This window comes from Nicotiana sylvestris, chromosome 1 (genome assembly GCF_000393655.2).
Source record: "Nicotiana sylvestris chromosome 1, ASM39365v2, whole genome shotgun sequence".
NCBI lineage: Eukaryota > Viridiplantae > Streptophyta > Magnoliopsida > Solanales > Solanaceae > Nicotiana > Nicotiana sylvestris.
In genome coordinates this window covers 32207042-32231503 of record NC_091057.1, presented here as the reverse complement: position 1 = coordinate 32231503, position 24462 = coordinate 32207042, and the positions used below count along the sequence as shown (strand labels likewise).

Sequence of the window (24462 nt, the reverse complement as noted above, 5' to 3'; positions counted from 1 at the left end):
CATATCAACCAAGCAGAATTTCAATTTACGTGCTAATTTAATGTGGACTATTAATGATTTTCTTGCGTATGGAATGTTGTCTGGGTGGATGACTGCTCGGAAGCTAGCTTTTCCTTACTGCATGGAAAATAGTAAAGCGTTCACTTTGAAACATGGCCGAAAGCAATCATGGTTTGATTGTCATCGTTAATTCTTGCCTCATGATCATGAGTTTAGAAGGATGAAAAATGCATTCAAAAAGAATAAAATGGAATATGATTATCCACCTCCGATACTTTCAGGTGAGGAAATTTGGAGAGGGTCCAAAATTTCAGTAAAGTTACTGAAGCTCCACCTTATAGATTCCCCGGATATGGTGTTACTCATAATTGGATGAAACAGAGTATATTTTGGGAGTTGCCTTATTGGAAGGATAATCTTCTCCGTCACAACCTTGATATCATGCATATTGAGAAGAATTATTTTGAAAATTTATTCAACACAGTGATGGATGTTAAAGGTAAGACAAAGGATAACCAAAAGGCTAGAATGGACTTACAAGAATATTGCAGGCAGCCTGAATTATACTTGTAGACAACAAACAATGGTAAGGTGTTCCATCCCAAAGCAAGTTAGTCATTCACTTTGGAGTAAAGACGACAAATTTGTGATTGGGTTATGAAATTGAAGATGCCTATAGGTTATGCGTCGAATCTTGGAAAAAAAGTAGATATGGAGGTAGGGAAGTTGAGCAATTTGAAAAGTCATGACTGTCATGTTTTCATGGAGACCTTAGTGCCTATTACATTTTGTGGTTTGTCTGAAAGAATCTAGAAACCCATCAAAGAGATTAGTTTATTTTTCAATGACTTGTGTTCTACCACATTAAGGGAAGAAAACCTACTTTGGATGGATCAGAACATTCGTGTAACTTCTAGTAAGATAGAAAAAATATTTCCATGTGGTTTTTTTGATGTGATGGAACACCTTCCAATCCACCTTGTACACGAGGCACGACTTAAAGGGCCTGTTCAATGCAAATAGATGTATCTCTTTGAGAGGTAATATTATAAGTTTGATGTAATTTTCTATTTTATTGAATGTTCTTGGCTAACATGACATTATGTAGGACAATTGGCAAATGCAAATAATTTGTTAAGCAGAAGAATAAGATTGAAGGATCTATATGCGAAGCTTATTTTGCAAAGAAAACTGCTCATTTTTGTTCTTATTATTTTGAGAGTAACGTGCCATGTTCTAAGAATAGGCCCAATAGGCACATGGTCGAATCCGTGAATGATCCATTATATCCACCAATGTCCATATTCAATCAACCAGACCGATGTTCTAAGGTTGTTAGAAAGAGAAGTTTGAGTGATATGGAGTACAAGTCAGCTACACTTCATGTGTTGCCAAATTGTCCGAAGTTGTACCATTTCTGAAGTAAGTATTGATTTATTAGTTATCAAAATATAAAATTTACTGTGATTACATCTTGATGCAACTACTAAAAATATTTGATGTGTCACAGTCACTTCGTGGGTCAATTTGGCCATGATGCTGTATATACGAGATTTGATACGTGGTTCAAACAATTTGTAAGTTTATCCTGATAATGTTCTAACACTATGTAGGTAAATGATGTTTGTAAGTTATGCTAACTTATGAATTTTTTTAAACACTATGTAGGTAAATAATCCAAATAATGGTGTAAATCAATTTTTGATAGATATATCTTGGGGACCTGGGCTTCAGGTCACAACAATGTCTAAGTACGTAGTGAATGTTTATAAGTTCTATATAGAGGATTGCTCTAAAAATAAAAATAGCAATAACGACAGGGTATGGGTTCAAAGTGGTGATGGCAACCAAGTTAGAGATATTGATTATTATGGTGTGCTCAAAGAAATAATATAACTAGAATATACAAGTTGGCCATATAAGAAATTGATACTCTTTAGATGCAAGTGGTTTGACCCAAATCCAACAAGATGTACAAGAGTACACAACCAATACAACATAATTGAGGTTAATCATACGAGGGAGTATGATCGCTATGATCCTTTCATAATTGCACATAATGTTAGGCAAGTGTATTATGCTCCTTATCCATTGCGGCAGAATAAGTCTGATTGGTGGGTTATAATAAAAACTAAGCCTGTAGGTAGGGTGGAAGTCGAGAATGTGTTAGACGTTGCATATCAAAACGATATCTCCAGTGTTCACCAAATAGTGGACGATCAGTTAGAAAATGATTTGGAACATCCTGAACGCATATTGGAAGAAATTGATATAAATGAAGTAATAATTATAAAAAATTAGGACGAAGAATTCTCGGACGAGGAACAATACGTCAATGAGCTTTAAAAAGTTGGTTTTTATAGCACTCTCATTTTATAGCTAGTTTCTTATATGTTTCAATCTAAATATGTATTATATTATGCAGATGGCAGGCAAGGGTCAAGGAAACAATGACCCTACTGGTTCTCGGGGTTGAAAAAAGGCTAGGAAGGGAAAGAGGAGGGTAGATAATAATACTCCCTCTTTTCTACCCTCTTCAGAGATGCCTATGTCTTATCCTCCACCCCACGGTTATACTGAGCTACCATAGCATCACGAGCCCTACACCTTCATCCAGACACCAGGTATTTCATCATAGGGCCATAGGACTATACGTCCGACATACAGTCCAACTGCCTCACAACCACATGGATCGCAACCATCTATATCATATCCCTACATATCATAGCCACATGGATTGCATCCATCCATGTCATAGTCACTCGGGTCACAACCATCAGTATCACAACCACTTGGGGTCCATCCAGATATGTCGCAGTCACAGGGATCGCAACCATCTTCATCAACGACTCCATCTATTTCAGACCTTCGCCTGTGAGGTAGTAGCTCTGACCCCCCTACACCATCCACACATGCCTCTGATACACATGTTTCGGACGATGATGATGATGATGGTGACAAGGAAGTGCATTATGATCAATATGGTAGGATCATCATAGTCCCTGAGGGTGATAGGTAAGAGTTATTTGTTATTTTTGCATTTATTGTTTTGTAACATTTTTACTAAGATATTAATGTGTTTTTATTGTTAAATTGCAGATTCATCCCGAGTAATAAGACTACGATAATAATCACCAAAGCCATCAGAAAGCTTTATGATGACCCTTATGCGACTTGGACTGATTTTCCATTCTCGCTAAAGGAGCAAACTTTCAATCAATTTAAGGTATAAATGTTCTTTTAAGCAGTTTAATAATTTATATTTATGATATTTCCATATAATATTCAACTTTTGAAATACATAGAAAGTGTGTATGGGAACACTTCTATAGCGCAAAAGTGGCTGCAAATTTTCATCATAAAGCTCGCAAGCGATTGTCCGATGCTTTCTTCGATGCTAGAAAGAAGAACAAGAAGCCTGACTGGTTACTTCAAAATTTATGGGATGATTTGCAAATGCGATGACTTACCGCAAAGTTCCTAGAGAAAAACGAAAAAGGAAAGAAAGCTCGTACTTCTGAGAAGAGAGGCTCCTTGTACACAGGAGGTGCGATCAGCCTAGGGACAATAAAAAGAAGGTTGGTACGTAATTGCTTAAATTATTTTAATTTTCAAAGTATATCTATTCTGTTTATTAACTAAATTAATTTGTTTTCAGGAAAAGAAGTTGGGGCGTCCAATGAACCATGATGAGCTATTCATGGAGATGCACATTGTAAAGAAGAAGAAAGAGACGGATCAAGAAAGGTGGATCGAGGACCGGGCCTCGATTGTATATATAAGCTTTCACTTTTCTTTAAGTATTTTAATTTACTTTTATATAAATTTTGAAATACTAATTTAATTTAAATTTTCGTATAGGGTCGCTACCAAACTAACGTGGAGGAATTCATCTGCACTCAACCAATTGGTGAATCGGGCGAGCCAACCCAACCTTCGGACGAGGATGCTGAAAGAATATGGATGGAGTCTGCTGGCGGTCCAAAATAGGGGAAGGTATACATGCTTCCTAACAAAAAGTTCTATCTCTATAAGTGTGAAATGCAAGGAATATGGACTTCCTCGCAAGGCAAGCAACTTAATGGGGAGAGCCTCTCCGCTATGTGGAAGACTATGACAAAGCTCACATCCGAGCTAGAAGCGGCCAAGGAAAGAGAAAGGGTTAGAGATGCTCAATTCCTTGGCATGCAAGCTCAGATCAGAACTCTCCTATCTACTGGAGCTTTTTCGTTGCCCCGGTCTCGTGAGTCATCGCCAGAGGCTCGACCTGCACGTGATCGTTCCTCCCGTCCTCCCCGTGATCGTTCTTCCCGTCCTCCACAAGGCCCTTCTCTATACCGTCTTGTAGATGAAAGTTTATCAGACGGTGATGATGATGTTGTACAAAACACTCCTTGAATTTTATATACTTTGAGCTAGACAAATAGAACCAGTTTTGAACTAGTTGTAATAAGTTTTAACTTGGTTTTGGATTTTTATGTTCAATTGAACTTTAATTTGTTAGTTTTAATGTATTTATTGATTGTTATTGTGTTGTTGTTGTTGCTGTTGTTGTTGTTTTATGTTGCTATTAGGTGTATTGGTATGCTGACAGGTGGTGTAGCTGCCAAAACAGGCATTTTATGCCAAAATTAAAACCCAAAAAACCGACCAAAGTTGGTCGGTTTCTAATAGAAAAAAATATTTTTCTGCAAATTACCGACCAAAGTTGGTCGGTAATCAATAAAAAAGAATAAAAAATTTACAATTACCGACCAAAGTTAGTCGGTTAATGAACAAGGAATTCTCAGAGTTGAACATTACCGAGCAACTTTGGTCGGTATTGTTAAATTTTAATTTTAAAAAAATATATATTTTCATTTACCAATCAACTTTGGTCGGTATTTTTTTAAATTTAATAATTAATAAAAAACATAATTTAAATACATCGACCAACTTTGGTTGGTAAAATTAAATTATTGAAATATGTTTCCGGCCAAGGTTGGTCGGTAAATGTTTTAAATTCTTTAGATGGTCGTTTTGACAATTAAAACGACCATGAAAATAGCGACCAAGCGTATTTGGACGCGTTTTGGTCGGTAATTGGCCATAACCGACCAACGTTGGTCGGTCTTTCTGGTCGGTATTTACTGAATTTCTGATAGTATGAGGAGCTGGTTCTTCACATCAGTTAAGCAGTTACATTGAGGACCTGGTTCTTTGAGCAGTTAGTCACACTTTGTTAATCATCAAAACTTCAATACTCAACAAGGTCTCTACAAAAAGCTCGCGCCAAAAGCTTTAAACAGATGGGAGATGTGTGGACAGGTGAAGGTGGTGGTGGTGAAGATTGAAAGGGAAGAAGATATGTTGCTTTTGCAAGAAAGGGCAAAATCACTTATAGCCCGTTTGGCCAAGCTGCAAAAATCAGCTTATTTTGAGAAATGCTTTTTTTCAAAAGTCTTTTTCTCGAAAATAATTTTGGTGAGAAACAACTAATTTAGTTGACGACATAACTGGTGGATTGAAGCTTTTGTAGCGGCAGTCACTTAGCTTTTCTTTTTAACTGAAGAGTGTAAAATCTTTAAGGTCCTTTGCGTTATGGAACTAGAATGAGTAATCATCACCATTATTGGGGGAAGTTGGAAATTCAGCTACTGTGCGCCCTGGTGTTGCAAACCTTTTTTGACGAAAATATTTATTGCTCCTTTAAGCTGCATAACATTTCTAACGTGCAATGCAATTTTAATGAAGTAGAAAAAAAGAAAGTAAAGATCACTAAACTATTCAAATGTGACATCAAAGTAAAAACGGGGAAGAAGTAAGCAACATACAGTATGTGCTTCTAATTGCAAATTATATATCAAATCATTGCTTGTGATATATTTTTTGACCTTTTAGCTAAAATCAAGTATGAAATTGTTGCTTGTTCAATTCTTTGTTAGTTGTCACTAGGTTATTCCCCCTCCTTGCGGTATGTAATTTTGGGAGTTAAAACTAAAATACAAGGTTTATAATTAAATTATTTAATATATAAAAAAATATTTTTTAAAATAAGCTAAAAGAAAAGAGTGTCATAAAATTTGGGGTATAGGAGTAACCAAAAGTAATTCTTTATGGGGCAAAATACAAAATTGACTGTACGGTTGACACTAATTTCATTGACTATCCAACTATTTCATATGGACGAAGGAAAAAGTTTTGGCAAATATTTAGGGTATCCCATCTTTATAAAAAATCAATCAAAAAGGGATTATTAGTTCCTACTAGACAATTTCAAAAGCAAATTAGCAGGCTGGAAAATAAATTTTTTAATTAGGGTTGGTAGGGCGACTCTAATATGATCTACTTTAAATCAACTTTCTAATCATCTGATGTATTATATAAAATACCTGCTTATATAATTACCTACCTTAATCGATACCAACGAAATTTCCTCTGGGGTACAACACCACAAAAGAAAAAAATTCATTTGGTAAAATGATCCAAGGTTACACAACCTATCCAACAAGGGGGATTAGGTATACAAAACCCAACTATCAAAAATAAAGCACTACATGCAAGTCTTGCATGGAGACTGTTTAATAATCCACATCAACGATGGGCACAAGTGTTATTACATAGTAATTTGCGACCATCTCCTCTCTCCAAAGGCATAGGATCCAATACTTGGCGTAATATTATAAAAGGTTGGTCCTACTGTCGTCTAGGGTACAAGTGGAATCTTAACACTGAACAACATGTTAGGTTTTGGTATGATCCATGGATCCTCTCAAATACCACTCTTCGTAACTACATGGAAGGGCCACTACCACAATATGAGGAGAGGAAATTGGTCTCACATTATTACTACAATAATACCTGGTATTGGGAGAAGTTACCTATGGCTTTACCAGCAAGTTTAAAATCTTTAATTGCCAAAATTTACATGCCTACCATACATGTATCACCTGATCAAATTTATTGGGCTCTAACAGACAACGATAATTTTTCCACAAAATCTATCTACAACACCTTAATACAGAATACTCTTTCAACAAGCATACACACATCTCAATCCTATAAGTGAATTTGGAAACTTCATATTCCACCAAAAATAAGTTTCTTCTTATGGTTAATGTGTCATGACAGACTCCGAACAGCAGCATATCTTGCACGACTAGGTATCATTGATTTAGACACATGCCAACAATGTAACACATGCCCGGAAACAATCCTCCATATATTTTGGGAATGTCCTCAGGCTAGACAGCTCTGGACATCTCTAGGCATTCCAATTAATACCCTTACTACTCCTATGACACAATATACCATTCTCAACTGATTGCATCAATTTGTCTACACAGTGTCATCATCAACCCCTAAGAATATTCCATACACAACACTTATTCCATTTGCCATGTGGCAACTTTGGACAGTAAGAAATAAACGATTACTAGAAAAACAAAAATGCACTCTTACAGCTTCTCATATTGTTAAACCAGCTGCTGAATATTACTTTCTTACAAATTCTCCAAAAAAAAACCTCACCCCCTAACACCTGTGTATATAAAATGGCATCCACCAAATCAGGACGCTTATAAATTAAATATTGATGGATCCTGCTCATCGAGCAAGGGCAAATATGGCATTGGTGGTGTTTTTAGGAATGTACAAAGACATTGGATTATAGGGTTTGCAGGAAGTGCACCAGAAGGCACAACTGTACAAACAAAACTTCTTGCACTTCTCATGGGACTCCAACTTGCTGCACAAATGAAGCTAAAACCCCTTGTCATTGAAACAGATGCACAAGTACTTATAGGTATGTTTCAATCACCTACAATCCAATATACTAATATTATTAATGACTGCAGGTCGTTACTTCGACAGCTGGATAGTCCACCTCTACAACATATCTACAGAGAGCAAAATGGTGTTGCTGATACCTTAGATACATATAGAGCACTGCATACAAAGGAGCACTGCTTACTTTTTGGAAAACCACCACTTTTTGCTACGCCCTCCTACACACACGATCAACATGGCACGTAACAAAGAAGGCTAATTAGGAGTAGCACTACTGCTTCAGTTAAATCACCTTTTGCCTCAAATGTTTTGTGTAATACTAATAGTATATCTAGGAGTGTGCCATCTACTACTACTACTATGTTGCTAGTTTAACTACTACTTCTACTACTAGTCTGTCTAGTTTAACTACTAGTTCTACTACTAGTCTCCCTAGTTTAACTACTAGTTCTACTACTAGTCATGCTACTTTTGTACAAAGGATGCCTTTAATGCATCTACTCAACAAGTGTGTTATATCTTTTATATCTTTTTAAGGTTTATATAATATAACTTATCTTTCCGACCAAAAAAAAAACTATCCAAAAAACAAATATTTTTTTTATATGTATATATTTACCGGTTATTTTTTTTAAAATAAGCTAAAACTATATATTTCTCTACTTTATTTTTCTTTCCTGTGTAGGATTTTTTGTTTTATTATAAAAAGCATTAAATTAGAATCAAGAACGAGAAAGAGAAGAAATTCCCCCTTGAATTTTGTCACCTAATGAGTGGGACCCAATCCGGGAGCTGTGTAGACAACGGCCATAGCCGCCATTTCACAGCCTAAAAACTGCGCCCATTTTCTTTAATAAAGAGCTTTATCACTGCCCTCAAAAAGAAACTGAAGCTAATTCATACTATCAACAATGGCGTCTTCAGCTGTAGCTTCAAGCTCCACACTTCATGTCATCAACAAGGTTTGTGTATCCACAAGAAATATAGACTTATCAGCCCATAGTCTTAAAAATTTAAATTTCTTGAATTTTGAGTGACCCAATATTTTTATGATTTTTCTGTTATTTGTTGTGCAGAGATGTGGGTCTATCAGCTTTCTCATCACAACCTTCATTTTGCATTCAAACTACCAAGAAGAAAGTGGTTTCCAAGAAAATATTTTCTGTAATGTCATCACAGCAGACTGAGCGCAAACCAGCTACCACTGGCTCAGTTGGGTATTTTGATTTGTTTGAAATTTCATTTATTTTGGGAATTTTTTTAATTGTTGCATAATATTGGCATGAGATGAGTTTAAACGGATTAATGGAGTACATGATTAGTGATGATTCATATAACCGTCTCCAATTTGTTCGGAATTGGTGTGTAGTATTTGTTGTTGGAAAAAAGATTTGATTTTGTTACTATTGGAATGAGATGAGTTTAAATGGATTAATGAAGTACATGATTAGTGATGATTCATACATCCGACCCCAACTTGTTTGGGATTGGCGTGTAGTAGGTGTTGTTGGAAAAAGATTTGATTTTGCTAATACTGGAATAAGATGATTTTAAATGGATTAATGGAGTACATGATTAGTGATGATTCATATAGACGACCCCAACTTGTTTGGGATTGGCGTGTAGTAGTTGTTGGAAAAAGATTTGATTTTACATAATATTGGCATAAGATGAGTTTAGACAGATTAATGGAGAACATGATTAGTGATGATTCATATAGCCAACCCCAACTTGTTTGGGATTGGCGTGTAGTAGTTGTTGTTGGAAAAAGTTTTGGTTTTGCATAATATTGGCATGAGATGAGTTTAAACGGATTAATGGAGTAATATGGTCAGTGAAGATCTATATAGTCGACCCTGACTTATTTGTGATTGAAGTGTAGTAGTAGTAGTTGTTGTTGTTGGAAAAAAATTTCATTTTCCCGAGAAAAAAAGATCCAAGCTTGGGGCTTTTACACTGTATTGTTGGAATTCAATTGGGAAGGGCTTAATTTCTTCAAAAAGGACTCTTTTTGTGTTTATGAATTTCTGTTTTCGGTTTCTCAATCTCTAAGTAAGGGATCAAGAATAATCAGGAATAGTAAAGAAATGATGGAGTTATTTTTTTCTGTTTGAAGAACAGGACAGGTGATTTATACATGATTTATTCCATAGTCGAACTAAATATGCACCATTAGATTTTGTTGGGTTGGATTAAATCTGCACTATAGGCGGATCCAGGAATTGAGCTTTATGGGTTCGGGATGTAACTGAATCCACTGACCATTTTGAGTTACCGGGTTCGAAATTTAACGTTTATGTACAGATTTTTTATTGGGTTCAGCTGAACCCTTAGCTTTTATTGTACATTCACCCCTGATTTCCACCACTTCTAATCTTGCTTGACTATTAGTGCTCCACCTTAGTGACCATTTTGAGTCAAATCCCGAAATTAGGTAATTTTTGGGCTTTCTGTTGATTTTTCCCACATGTTTTTTTGATTTTAGTGAATCTTGATTGTGGATTTGTGATAACATTTGTTAGGTTAAGACTGGGATGACTGACTGAGAAGATATTAGCTAGGGCTTCTGACAAGCCTGAAGTTACTCCTGGTGATAATGTGTGGGTCAATGTTGATGTTCTGATGACACATGATATTGGTGGCCCGGCCTCTTTTGGAGTTTTCAAAGAACAGTTTGGACAGAAAGCTAAGGTATTTATTGCTTCTATTAGAGTAACTTATGCATGCTAATATGATCGAGTGTTGCGATTTATCTATTAGTACTTGGTAATTGATAAAACTACATTTCTTTGTATACTTAGAAATGTAAATCAATTATATGCACCAAAATGTCTCTACACATATGATTCCTGATTGTCTGACAATCATTCTTCATGCAATATAAAAATACGTGTATAGAGAGAAGTTTTTGAGCATTATAAACCATCTTTTGCAATGAAATCTTTTTTATAACTACCAACTTATTCGTGCTCGAATCAGTTTAGACTTTGGCTTCTCTCATTAGTTTGAAGCCTGATTAAAGAGTTGAATTGGAATTAGCTGTGAGGTTATAATGGCCTTCAATCGTGTACATGGTCAATTAATATATTTGGTGTTGGTTGATAATTTGATTCCTCTGCCTTATGTCATATTGCAATATGATTTTCTGGTATGGATACCTCACACTTTAGGCTTTGCTTTGAGTAGCTTAACTTTTTCGTTATTGCAAAAGTAGGTCTCTCCGCTCTTGGTTGAAGCAAATAATCACAGTTCATCTGGAAACTTCTCCTTTTCTTTTCCTTTTTGTTCATTGCTTTTAGCCTTTTAGGTATTGGAAGTAGAATTCTTTCCCAAATTTCATATACATGTTCTGGATGATAAAATCAAAGCAACGAGTAACTAGTGTCCGTTTATGTCATTCCTTGTGAAGTTCTCCAATGAACTGAAAACTGTTAAGGCCAGAGTTAACTATATTGAGTAGAGACATGTTTCTCCAAATAAACATGATGTGGCTGTTGCCAATACCATAGGTCTGGAATCCTGAGAAGATTGTAATCATACCTGATCACTACATATTCACGGCTGATGAGCGAGCAAACCGCAATGTGGATGTGTTGAGGTACTACTGCAATGAGCAAAATATTAAGTACTTCTATGACATTAAAGATCGTGGGAACTTCCGGGTACGGTTACGTTCTATATAAAGGTTTGAACTTATTATATGCTTTGCTGCTTCTGTTGTCTGGTGTTAGACCAATGGAAAACTAATATGTGATGTATTCTGTAGGCTAATCCAGATTACAAAGGCGTCTGCCATGTTGCTCTTGCCCAAGAAGGTCACTGCAGACCTGGAGAGGTGAAAATTGTTTGCCAATAATCGTAATATGAAAGTGTCTTACTATGTGCTGGCATATGCTTTTAACTCTGTAAAACTCTTATATTATCAGGTTTTGTTGGGAACAGACACTCATACATGTACCGCCGGAGCATTTGGGCAATTTGCTACAGGAATTGGCACTACAGATGCGGGCTTTGTGTTGGGTACTGGAAAGCTTTTGCTCAAGGTCTGTTGACGCACCCTACGCAGAAACTGTGGTTTAGAATCATTGCAGTGCTGTTTAATTTTTTCTGTAGAGTACTGAAACTTCTTAATTACTTTTAATTTAGAGGAGCACTATCCATGACTATCAATTCTGTTGCCAAAAGTTAAAAGTTCTGTTCTTTAATATGCATTTTTTTTCCTGATTCAAAATTTAAAGCTGTGACATGCAAAGTACGGTCGTTGACATTTTCCTCTATAAAATTTGGACCTTCATTATTTGTGATTAACAAATGGTGCTGAAACAGTCTTTATTCTCTTCAGAGTCTGTGCTTACTGCATTAATTTTGGATACTGAACTGAGCTCTTTCTCCTTCGCATGATGTTGGGAACCTTATTTGCTTTAAAGCTCAAACTTTCTATCTGTACTTGTTCCATACCTGTAGTTGACACTTTCATATGATATATACCCATTATTTCTCTTTATTTGTACTAAATAAAGGTTCTTCGTGCTAATGGAAATAATATATGAAATTTATATCTGTATGATGTAGGTGCCTCCAACTTTGAGATTTGTCATGGATGGCGAAATGCCAAGTTACTTGCTAGCCAAGGATTTGATTTTGCAAGTAAGTGCTGTTATATATACTCTGTGGCTCATTTCTGTTAGTTGGATGTCTTATATGTGCGCTGCTATCTGTCTGCATTTCTTCTTTCGCTGACTTTGCTAGACCGATAATATTCCAAAATTCACTTGTTGTGTGTTGGTACTTTTCATGTTGCAGATTATTGGTGAAATTTCTGTGTCTGGTGCTACATACAAAACAATGGAGTTCGTTGGCACCACAGTTGAAAGTTTGAGCGTAAGCTTTCTTGATATTTTTGATGAAAATAAGCAGGTATTGTTTTTAAATAGTAACAGCACTCATTGCTCTAATAGATGGAAGAAAGAATGACATTATACAACATGGTTGTTGAAGCTGGTGGAAAGAATGGTGTCATCCCAACCGATAAAACAACTTATGACTATCTCAAGGTAAATGGACCCAAGCCGCGGGTACAAGTTACTTCTTTAGATCCTTCCCGTCCCTCACAGGCTTAATATTATTCAGCACATGCTGTTCTCAATCAAAATATCTTAATTGCTTGGTCTAGAGCAGGAAAAAGTTTGCTACTCGAAAGCTAATATGTATTTATTTAATGCTGTCACAGGACAAGACTTCTGTGCCCTATGAACCTGTTTATAGCGATGAAGGAGCCAGGTAATTAAACGCTGTTTATCCTCTTTTCCCGAAGCCATAGTGGTTTCACATCATTCTAATGTGTATTTCCTGTATCTTAGTCTTAATAATATCTTAACTGTCAACTTATTCACGTGCGTGACTTTTGGTGCTTGAAATACCTGTACTTCCAAACTGTATTGCAAAAACAGAAGAAATGTTTATTCACCATGCTTCCTCACAATACATTAAGGTCAAGCTGTGGTACATTCTAGTGGTTCCCATTTGTCAAAATTGTATGTTCAGTGTTATCTTTCCTCATTTGGAATTTCAAATTGATTGTGTTTTTCTTTCTGATATCCTCCGTAATATGCATTCATGTCTCCATTTCTTTCTCTGGAATGTAGGACAACAAAGGTTGGCTCGCTTTCTATATATTACCTTAATGTTATGATCTTGGAAAAATTATGTGGAGCTACTTTACTGGTTTTTATGAATACATCCTTTCTAGTGAATTTTAATCCTCAAGCTTAATAGAAGCTTTTTGGTTGTTATTCTCCAATGTCGTCTATTGAGTCCCACATCGGTTTTGTTGGTCTCCCTATATGATCTTTGGCAATCCTCACCTCATGAGATAGCTTTTGAGGTTGAGTTAGGCACAAGACCCATTTCTTTATTATGGTATCAGAGCCAGACGCATCGCAATTCAGTGTTTACTCGATGTTGGGCCCCCATCTTATATTATCCACGCTCCAGATGTCCAGTCCTGGGCATGCCGGGTAGTATTGAGTCCCACATCAATGGAATATGAGTTGGTCTTCTTATATGGTCTTGGCAAATCTTCACCTCCAATTAACTTTTGAGGTTGAGTTAGGCCCAAAGTCCATTTCTTTATCATCGCCATTTTGGCATCTACAATGAATAGGTTTAGTAGGATCAAGTGTACTGATCTTTTTTTTTTTTTTGAGATGAAGTAAGGGAATTTCATTAAATGGCATCAAGAAGATGCATAGCAATAATTACAACATAAAGGTATTGTCTGCTCATATACAAAAACTTGGACAACTAAGGAGCTGACAAAATCCAGAAATAGTCCAACACTAGTTACAGGGGCCTGATTGAACCAAGTAAATAAATTAATTAAACAAGTGGCTTTAAGAGTGTGGTTGGGAGTTGAAATCCCATCAAAACATCTACGGTTCCTTTCATTCCAAATACTCCAAAAAATAGCACCAGGTACCATTGACCAAGTCTTTTTGATGGATTTCCCATCTCTCCAAGAACACCAACTCTCATAAGCTTCCTTGATACTGTTTGGCATAACCCAGGCAAGTCCAAAAACTGATAAAAACATACTCCAAATATCAGCTGCTACTGAACAGTGCAAAAAAAGATGCCTCACACTCTCAAATTCCATCTGGCACATATAACATCTATTCACAGTCGGTATACTCCTTCTGCTAAGATTGTCTTGAGTAAGACAAACTTCATACAATGTTGTCCACATAAAGCCAACTACTTTTGTAGGTAGTTTGGTTTTCCATATAAGCTTCCAAGGCCATTTGTCGATCACTTCCTTATTGGAGCATAGATTGTCATATCCTCTTTTGACAGTATAGGTTCTCTCTTTTGATTCACCCCATTCCAACCTATCCTGCACCTGGGAATTGATATTAGCACCTGATAATTTATTGAGAAAACCCAACAGATCATTCAACAGTTTACAGATCTTTTTTTTGCTAAACATAATCGATTACATTCTCTAGATGGACCTCCTGCACATTCTTTTGCTCTTATACAGCTTCTTAGTAGCAACACATGCAAGTATGGGGGTTCTACTGAACATTTAAGTTTATTTTACCAGTGTTGTATTGAAGAAAAGGTGTCCGATTTCCTCTAAATCATTTCCATGGAAATTAATGAAACTTGAGAACTGAATGAGAAGCAATAGGTATTAATTTCACATGCTTTAATCAAACTAGCAATGGGAAGAAAAAGGGTGAGTCTTAAAGTATCCTTGGTCACTTTTCAGATCCAACATAAATTCAAGAATCAGACTGTAAGCAAAGTAGAATAAGAATACATGAGGGCGTGTGCCAATGTGTTTGCTCAGGGGGATGCAACTTCTTTTTGTTTTTTCCCCTTCTTCTTCATTTTCTAGAATTTGGTTGAATGGTGTTTGATTCTCTTAGTGCGTTTATTTTTTGTAACTTGTTACATAGAATGTTGTATAGCACGGCTACCTTTCGAGATCAGACTATGGCACACAAATAATGGAATCAGGAAAAGAATTACACATCTAGTGTCCAATTTCAAGGACACGGGAATTGTATACACTTCTGTTTATGTTGCTTCATTGTTATAACAACTTCTCGTCTTATCCAAAATCAATATTTTTTAATCATTTATAGGTTCATCAGCATGACTTTTTATGATATATTCTCTTTTTTCATCTCAGATTTCTTAAGGAGTACAGAATTGACATCTCCAAGTTGGAACCTTTAGTGGCTAAGGTTGGTTTTATGGTCTATTCTTTTCCTACTTGTTGAATGCATAACTAGTACTTAAAAGTGTTACGTCATTAATATAATTTGGTATGTTTCTTCTAAGAGATAAGTTGGCAAAAGCTTGAATATGGTCAGTAACATTTTAACCTTTTTCTGTTGCGAAAAATCAACTATGTAGTGTTGCGTGTGGATCTTTAGGATTCTTTCTTCTTGTTTAGTGTTGATTTGTTTGCTCTGAAGCTGTGTTTTGTCTTATACTCTCATTCCAAGTATCATTTGCTTTAAATGTTCAAAATGTTTTCTGCATTTTGCAGCCTCATTCACCTGATAATCATGCTTTGGCAAGAGAATGCAAAGATGTGAAAATCGACAGAGTATATATTGGATCTTGTACTGGTGGGAAAACAGAGGACTTCATGGCTGCAGCAAAAGTTTTTCTAGCTTCGGTAAGATGTTTACTCCTCTTTTCTAAGTCTAACAATGTAATCTTTTATTTGGCCCTGTCTCAGCAGTCATCTATCTTCGAGAGTTAGTGGCTGTTTATTTTTCCGGTTCCATGACAAGTATTTGAAACAACCCCGTCAGTTACCTAGTAGGTTTGACATGAGAAAATGGTTTACCCTATTGCTGGCACCCGTTTAGTGAAAATGTTTCTGAAGTACTCAAATATTACGGGTTTCTACTGCTGACAGATGACTATAATGCTGTTGCCAACCACCAGTGTTGCCTGCCTGCAGCCATATAACAATCTTTTTCTTTTATTCAGAATGTGGAAAAGAATAATTTTGATCCAGAAGCAACTGGAAAGTATTCTTTGGTGTGTAGTAATTGGTCAAATGATGTTACCACTCACATTTAGATCCAACAATCTATTACTTGAATGGGGAGCCTTGGAGCAACGGTTAAGTTGTCTCCGTGTGACCTATAGGTCACGGGTTCGAGCAGTGGAATCAACCACTAATGTTTGTATCAGGTTGCCTACATTACAACCCCTTGGGTGCGGCCCTTCCCCAGAACCTGCCCTTTAATCTATTACTTGAACGCTAGATGTTTCAGCCGTACCTGTTTATGCTTGTGCAATTAATAGCCAAAACCCACGTTGGTATCTCCTTTAGTGTTGTACTCCTCTGGTAGAGAATTTGATGTGCATGCTGCAATGTTGCACTCCGTCTTAGTGCACATATCTTATGTGAAAGTCAAAGCTTCTTCTTTCTTTAGATTTGTGGTAAACTATACAAGCAGGTGAAAAAAACAAAATGATGTTTCACATTCTTGTGCAAAGATTCTACATGTTCCCGCTAATCTTTTCTATGCGGCATGTTTGCTTTTTTTTTTTTTTTTAGCAGATCATTGATTCTGCTAGGAGACTACTGTAGTTCTCACATTGCGCGATTAAGTTCTTGTCATGTTTTATGATGGAATAAGACTCAGAATCCATGGAATGAATCGTCCATTACTTTTTTTATGGTTTCCTTCTTCTTTTAAATGTGAACTGCAATAAAAATGAGCTTAATCAGGGCATCCAGTCAAGCAGTTTAAATTAGATCTTTTCCGGCTAAGCAAATGACTGTGGCTTGTGTAGGGAAAGAAAATAAAAGTGCCGACATTCTTGGTTCCTGCTACTCAAAAGGTTTGTAATATTTATCGATTAATACTAGCCTGCTACGACGATGTCAATGTAGACCGAACTGTATGATGCAAATATTTGAAAATGTTTTAGGTGTGGATGGACATATATACTCTTCCCGTTCCAGGATCTGCTGGTAAAACATGTTCCCAGATTTATCAGGAAGCAGGTTGTGAAACACCTGCTAGTCCTAGTTGTGCGGCTTGTCTGGGCGGCCCTCAAGACACTTACGCACGCTTGAATGAACCTAAGGTAAGCTTTTAATAATCTCATGTGAATTGTACTTTTCATTAACATGCTCCCACCGTACGCCAAGTTTGTTAATTGTTATATATGAATAGTTAATTAGTGATTAATATGCCAACCACCGTAAAGCTTTTTTGACTCTGATATTACAAGTAAACGTTGTTGGCTCGTCTTGAAGAAATGCGGATACTCATAGTGTATTCTTTATAGAGCAGGAATATATTAGTGAGCTGAAGCCGAACCTTACAAGCTGATTGCTGTATCTGGGATAACGTTTGTTTTTAAGCTAATTATAATGGTGTCATAGGAGGGGAGCCTTGGCGTAACTGGTAAAGTTGCTGCCATGTGACCGGGACACGGGTTCGAGCCGTGCAAACAGCCTCTTGCAGAAATGCAGAGTAAAGCTGCGTACAATAGACTCTTGTGGTCCGGCCCTTCGCTGGACCCCCCGACATAGCGGAAGCTTAATACAGCGGGCTGCCCTTTTTTATAATGGTGACATAACGTGGACTCTTTTTGCCACTTTATGCTAAATATTTTTTCAGTAACCTGATTAAAGTGAGAGCAATCATAGAATCGTAGGAATAAAAGATCAATTTTGCTACAATGTAGGTATTTACACTGACTATATGAGTTATTATTTTTCAGGTCTGTGTCTCGACCACAAACAGGAACTTCTCAGGTAGAATGGGGCACGTTGAAGGCCAGATATATCTTGCATCCCCATATACAGCTGCAGCATCAGCATTAACTGGCAAAGTCACTGATCCTAGAGAGTTTTTGATGTGAAGTTCTTGCGAGTAATTCGTTCTCAAATTTGGACAATATACTACTGTATGCTATTAGGAGAGAGCTTAAGCTCTTGCTTTTGATGTTATGGTATTCCATTAAAGGGGGGCTGTTTTTCTGTTTTTCAATTTTTTGGTTTTTACATTTCGGAACTTGAATAAGGATTCCCTTCTAATTTTTGTCGTCTTTTGTTGTACTACAGAATCTTGATAGTTAATGCAATGAGAATAATATAATTACTTGAGGTATATTCTGGTTCAAGCTCTTCTGTAAGCTCAAATGAACAATGTTTGGTGTGGTTTTTTGCTAGTTATGCAGAAACTAAGAGAATCAAGAAATGACAATGCGGTAACTTAGAACTTCAAAAAGTCCTGGCTGATTTTTATTTTTATTTTTTTAACTAGGGAACCACAATCGTTACCCTCGGGGTGCGCACAGAGTAAACCCCGCTTCTATGCCACAAGGTAAACCTCGCTCCAGTGCCACAGGGAAACCACGCTCCTGTGTCACAGGGTAAACCACACTCCTGTGTAATAGCTCGCAAAGCACACGTGAAGGTAAACTACACTAGGTCTGGCTGAAAAAGTTATTACTATGGATATACAAAGTCAACTTATTTCCATTTGATGGAATAACTGAATAAAGCCTTAGGGAAACAAAAGATTGATTTCGAGCACATCCATGAATAGACAAAGTGAATTCGAAACAGGGATAGAAAGGATAACCCACAACTTCAAAATTAAAAATTTATTTTGGGATAGGATGTTTCTTATTTCTTTCTGGATTTCCCTTTAAAGAGAATTATGGTCAATCCTTAACTTGTTTGAAAAATTAAAGACAAAAAGAGGATTTTGCAAATTTGCACGGGAATTTTTTTGCGAACAGGAAATTTATGCGGTGCCTGGTGGATGGTAGAAAGTACCCGGTTGGAGGTTCTAGGTATCCCGGTTGAACAGTTGAGGTGAGCTCAAAAGAGAGATGGAGCCACGATTTAAAACATATGAGTTCAGGATTCTAGTATATTTAAGTTATTGGTTCTAAATTAATAATTTGTAGATGAATTTCTTAAGACAAATACAGAATTTGAACCAAAATTACTAGGTTCGGCCATACCCGTATCTCGGTCTCTAGCTCCGCCATTGTGCGCAAAGTGGCCAAATACCACCATCATAAAAAAAAATCGTGCATGGTGTAAAGCTCTATTAGAGGATTTTGGATTTCTTGTGTATATGTTATTCTTTGTTTAACCATTCAATCTTAAACTATGTTAGTTTGTTATAACTAATGGTTGATCATAGGATAATCAGTTTGAGGTTTAAGGTGGAAGGAAGATTGCAAGAAAATGTCAGCGTAACTCACATACAGTGACAACTTGGCTTCTGGCAATTGTTTAAGATTGAAAATGTCAGAGGATAATCAATTGTTTAGTGTCGCCTCTTTAGGATTACGCTCATTGGCAAGGAAAAGTATGCCTTAGAGCCTTGATGACAATACTGAAGCACATACTAAGCGAGGGGAAGCGTTCAATATGTTTTGAGTCTCGTTTCAGGGCTTGAGCGTGCTTTAAGCGCGCCTTTGATACCATTGGACTTAAATCTACTGTCATTGCGGTCGCCTTAGTGCTGGACCTTTCTATGCTGCAAGAAGTAGGAACCATTTTTATTTTATTTCCTCTGCCTAATTTCTAATAGCCTCCTACAAATCAACCCATTTGGCAAAGCTGCCCACCATATAAGATTTTAAGAAATTCTTCCTCTTGTAAGTGTGTTCGACTAAAGGTGTGAAAATCGGTTCTTTTACATCTTCAAGTCTCCGGCAAGGCTCTCCCAGCTCCAACACTGACCATCCAAGCCGTGTTTTTTTTGGTAGATTATCTTTTGTTTTTTCCTTTCTAGTTGTTTCACTAACTTAGCCTTTTCAGATCTTGATTTGATGGCGCGACGCAATATGTATGTAAGTTGGTAATAAGAAACTTGGAGTTGTACTTGATCAAGAAAAAAAAACCCTGAAGTTTGTTTACCCTAAAAATGGATAATAATTGAATTTATATGTGATTTTAAGGCTATGCGGATTTATTCAATACAAATGATAAATGACGTTAGATTAAACAGATAAAAGACGTGATAAATTGTTAAACCAATAAGGAGAGTGATCTCGGACTTAGTATCGGCTTAGCGAAGTGCCTGCCTTTGATTCTGGGCTCACACTAATGAAGGACTGATGAACAAAAGCAAGAACTTTGAATAATAGAGAGAATAATAGTATATTGCTTTGATATGCGTGTTACAACGTGTTTAATGAACAGTTAGTTTCCCCTTTATATAGTAGGGGAATTTCACCCTATGTACAATTTTAAAAAAGGATAAAAAAATTTCTTTATGCTAATCACTGATTCACTGCTGATACGGGTCGAGATTTATGCCGTGACATCCGGTTGGGCACGGATGTCACGACTCTTTGTTAGTCGTGTTCGGCCATTTAGTAATGCTCTCCGAAGTTGAGGGATTCGAATCGAACCCGGGAAATGTGGCCCGGATGCTTCCGAGGGCGAATGTTTTGCTTGATCCCCGATGCGAGAGCTTTTTCGCCCAGACTCCAATTCCTTATGATCACGTTCTAGTACCGTTTGTCTTACCAGAAAACCGAGATGTTCAACGGGCTCGATTTCACCCGTATACAGATAGTCCCCTCGTTTCTTAGAAAGGAGGTTTACCAAAACGACGACAAACGACAAATGTTTTCACCTCCTTCTTTAATACGACGCAGTTGAAACGACAAAGAAGCCGAAACTTCCCGTCGTCGCGTTGTTCTGACTCCGAACACGTGTCAGCCATCGGCAGGTCACCTCTGAATGCGAAGTGTCACGAAACCTTTATAAAAGTTCATTTTTCACCGTTTGACCAAGATTCTACCCTCGTTTCTTAGAGTTGTTACTTACCTTCTTCATACTTCCATATTTTTACCTCCGTTCTTCAAAATCTCTCAGCAATTTTCGGGTTTTTACCTAGTCTTTACTCAAATCAGCACACTTGACACTTCATTTTTCAGAACGTTTTCTTAGACCTTTCGAGCTTTTTCAGATAACAATGGCTAAAACATCCAAATATGTTCCTCAACAAGTCGTTTCTTCTTCTTTTTCCCAATCGACTGCTGAAATCTAGGCGGTCACTCCTGATATAGTCATCCTCGAGACGTCTGCTCCTAGCGCGGATACCGATGAACCGGTTCTCAAGCGTCCCTTGAAAATGTTCATCCCCGAGGGCTGCTCAGTCGCAGATGACTTTAAGGTCGAAAAGCCCTCATCGGTGTAGGGCCGGGGTTAACGAGTATCAAGGTATATATGCTCCATTATCGTAGACGTTCTTCCCATAGTCCGAGATGACTGCAACTGGGCGGGTAAGGACGTAGTAGTCCCCTGGCCTGAGGACACCATCACTACCCATGTGGAGGGGTATCTAAGTGTTTACACTTATCCCTTCACATTGAGCCTGGTGGACCCAGTTATCTTTGACTTCTGCAAGAGGTACGAAGTATACCTCGGTCAGATCCACCCGTTGCTATGAAAGATCGTGATCCTCCTTCGTTACTTCGTGAACAAGACCGAATCCCATCAGTTCACCATCGATTACCTACTCCGCCTATACAGTCCCCGAATCTTCCGAGGGGGACTAATAAAGCTCACACGCGGGCCAGCAAAGCCCCATTCTCGAGTATTTATGAGGACAGGGACCGGGGCTGGCAGGGATGCTTCATTCGAGTGAAGATCGAAGACTTGATTCCCTCCGAGTTCATGCTATTCCCCGATAGCTGGAATGCATCTTGTAAGTACAATTTCCCTTTTGAACGCAATTTTACATTCATCTCCTTTTTTCTCACTAGTGCTTGTGGTGGTGCAACCGTCGCTCAAGTCCCAAATGCTATCCCTTGGCTCAAAGAGTGGGTCGAGGGCATTTGTTCATAGATGCCTTATTCCGAACGCACATGGAACTCTCGAGAGGCCAGTGGGAGGTCCGTTGCCATGGTAAGACCCTTCCCCGAATAAGTAACATCGAGCTTTCCCTTTCGCATTGTACTTACTCTCTTTTCTTCACTTTTCTTTTTGTAGGGTTGCCTAAGACCATTGAACTTAAGCCTTCAGGAGGGGACGGGGATGTGTCCTTGTCTGTTGACCCTTCCGCTTTGGGGCAGCTCGGGGCTTCAACGTGGGAAAAGAAGAAAAGGAAGGCTTCGGGCTCTCCGAGCTCAGAGAAGAAGAAGCCAAAGAGAAGGTTGACCCGTAAACCAAAGGAAAGTTCTATCTCTCGAGCACCCGACTCGGACTCGCTTCTTCGGCTCAGGGATGAGCCCGAGGAAGATGATTTTTTCGTGGCCCACGGGCCGACTTCTCCCTAGGAGCAGGAAGATGTTGATGAGGAGATCCATGAGGCCAATCTCCCTCAGACCTGGGAGGTTGATGAGGAGATCGGGGTTGAGACTTCCCAGGATACTGGCTACGCTCCGAATGAGGCGCCCGATGTAATAGAGATTTCAGGGTCGCCTTCCTATACCGAGTCCATGCTCGAGGAGGCCCCAACAGAGAAGGAGAGGTCTAACGAAGGGGATTGTCCACGCCATGAGCCCCTTCGTTCCTTTTTCGACGTCGTGGACTCGTTTGTCTTGGAAAACTTTTACGGGCTGGGAGACATGGAAGTGCCGAGAAAGGATCTGTCTTTAGAAGTCAGCGGGCTGAACTCGAGCCCAAAGTTAATCAACCAGTTCCCCGCCACAAGTGTGGATCCCGGCTATAAGAGGTCGATAATCATCACTGTCCAGGAGGATGCCCGAGTTTTTTCTGCTCCTGTGGGAGTAGCGAGCTACCTTCGATGCCTGGTGATCGAAGAAGACCAGACAATAATGAATGAGGTGGACGTTCCGTGTCTGTTCAACGAAGCGCAACAGGCGCTAAATCTGGTAATGTATCATTATGCTCTTTTGAACTTTGACTTAGTTTTTGATATTTCTCATGTTTTTGGTATTCACCTAGGAGTCTACTGCCATTTAAATGCAAATATGCTAATAACGTAAGAATGGATTTTGTGGATATTTTTCCTTGCAAGTTGTTATTTGATAGCTTGAGGAAGATCAATAAAGAGTTGGCAAGTTCCATCGGTAGCTGTCCTGAAAACTGATTAAGAGCTCGTTTGGATTAGCTGATTTGAAGTAGCTGATAAGCATTATGTGCTGAAAAGCACTTTTAAGTGCTGAAATTGATTTAATAAATAAGCAGTTATATATTTGGGTACAAGTATTGAAATTGATAATAAGTTGTTGCAGTATTTGATAAAAAAGTACCGATAAACTATTTTTATGTTAAAATGACTTAAATAAACTTAGAACTGTTTACACTTATAAGGGCGTAATTTCTTCAAAATTTTAGATTACAGATCGATTCAAATATAAAATATTCTATTTGTCATTTTATTTTAAACACAATTGTGCTTAGATAAGATAATTTTTATAATAGATATAATTTATTTTATGATAAGCATATAATCATAAGTTATAATAATTAATAAATTGACAAAAGTTTTTCACTAAAAAATAAACCTAAATAGGACAAATTATTTAAAGAGAAACAAACATTGTCTTCATCACCACACCACTTAAAAAGCAATACACCACAAATTTGATATGTCCTCATTTATTACATACAGTTCAAAGATAAATACATAATCACATAGATATAAATATGCAAAGGAATAGAGTTTGCTTATCGTAAATAGTTAATGAGAATTGCAGACTTGGGGGGGGAGGGGGAGGTTAAATATTTTAAAGAATATTTTGTTCTAAAAGAATATTTTAAAGATAAAATAATAAAAATTTTGGTCAAACTTAAAGTGCTTATAAGCTAGAAATTCATAAGCTGAGGGTGACCAGCTTATGTCTTTTGGCTTATTTTTGACTTATAAGCACTTTTAGTTTTACCAAACACGTGGATAAACCGAAAAGTGCTTATAAGCTGATCAAACCAGCTTATAAGCTTAACCAAACCTCCTCTAATTGACAAATCTAATAATTGTAGACGTTTCATCCCCCAAATTCTAGAAGGTATACAGCCGCCGAGAGAATTTCCCCCCATTTTCAGAGCTACAAGATTCGAAAACACTAAGTTGTATTTGTGTGAAGTTGCCCACTTAGTCGATTCCTTGATACGTCGATAAACTTGATATTGGGCTGGGCGTGGGGAGGGAGGTTGAAGGATCCAATGTAAGCATTATCATTTAAGTGTGTTCTTCTCCAATAGCCAAT

The 24462-nt window shown here is 37.5% G+C and overlaps 1 pseudogene; it reads left to right on the top strand.

Annotated features, from left to right (window-relative positions):
• Window positions 1–8601: 8601 nt before the first annotated feature.
• Window positions 8602–18422, top strand: LOC104232842 (3-isopropylmalate dehydratase large subunit, chloroplastic-like; annotated as a pseudogene).
• Window positions 18423–24462: the final 6040 nt, after the last annotated feature.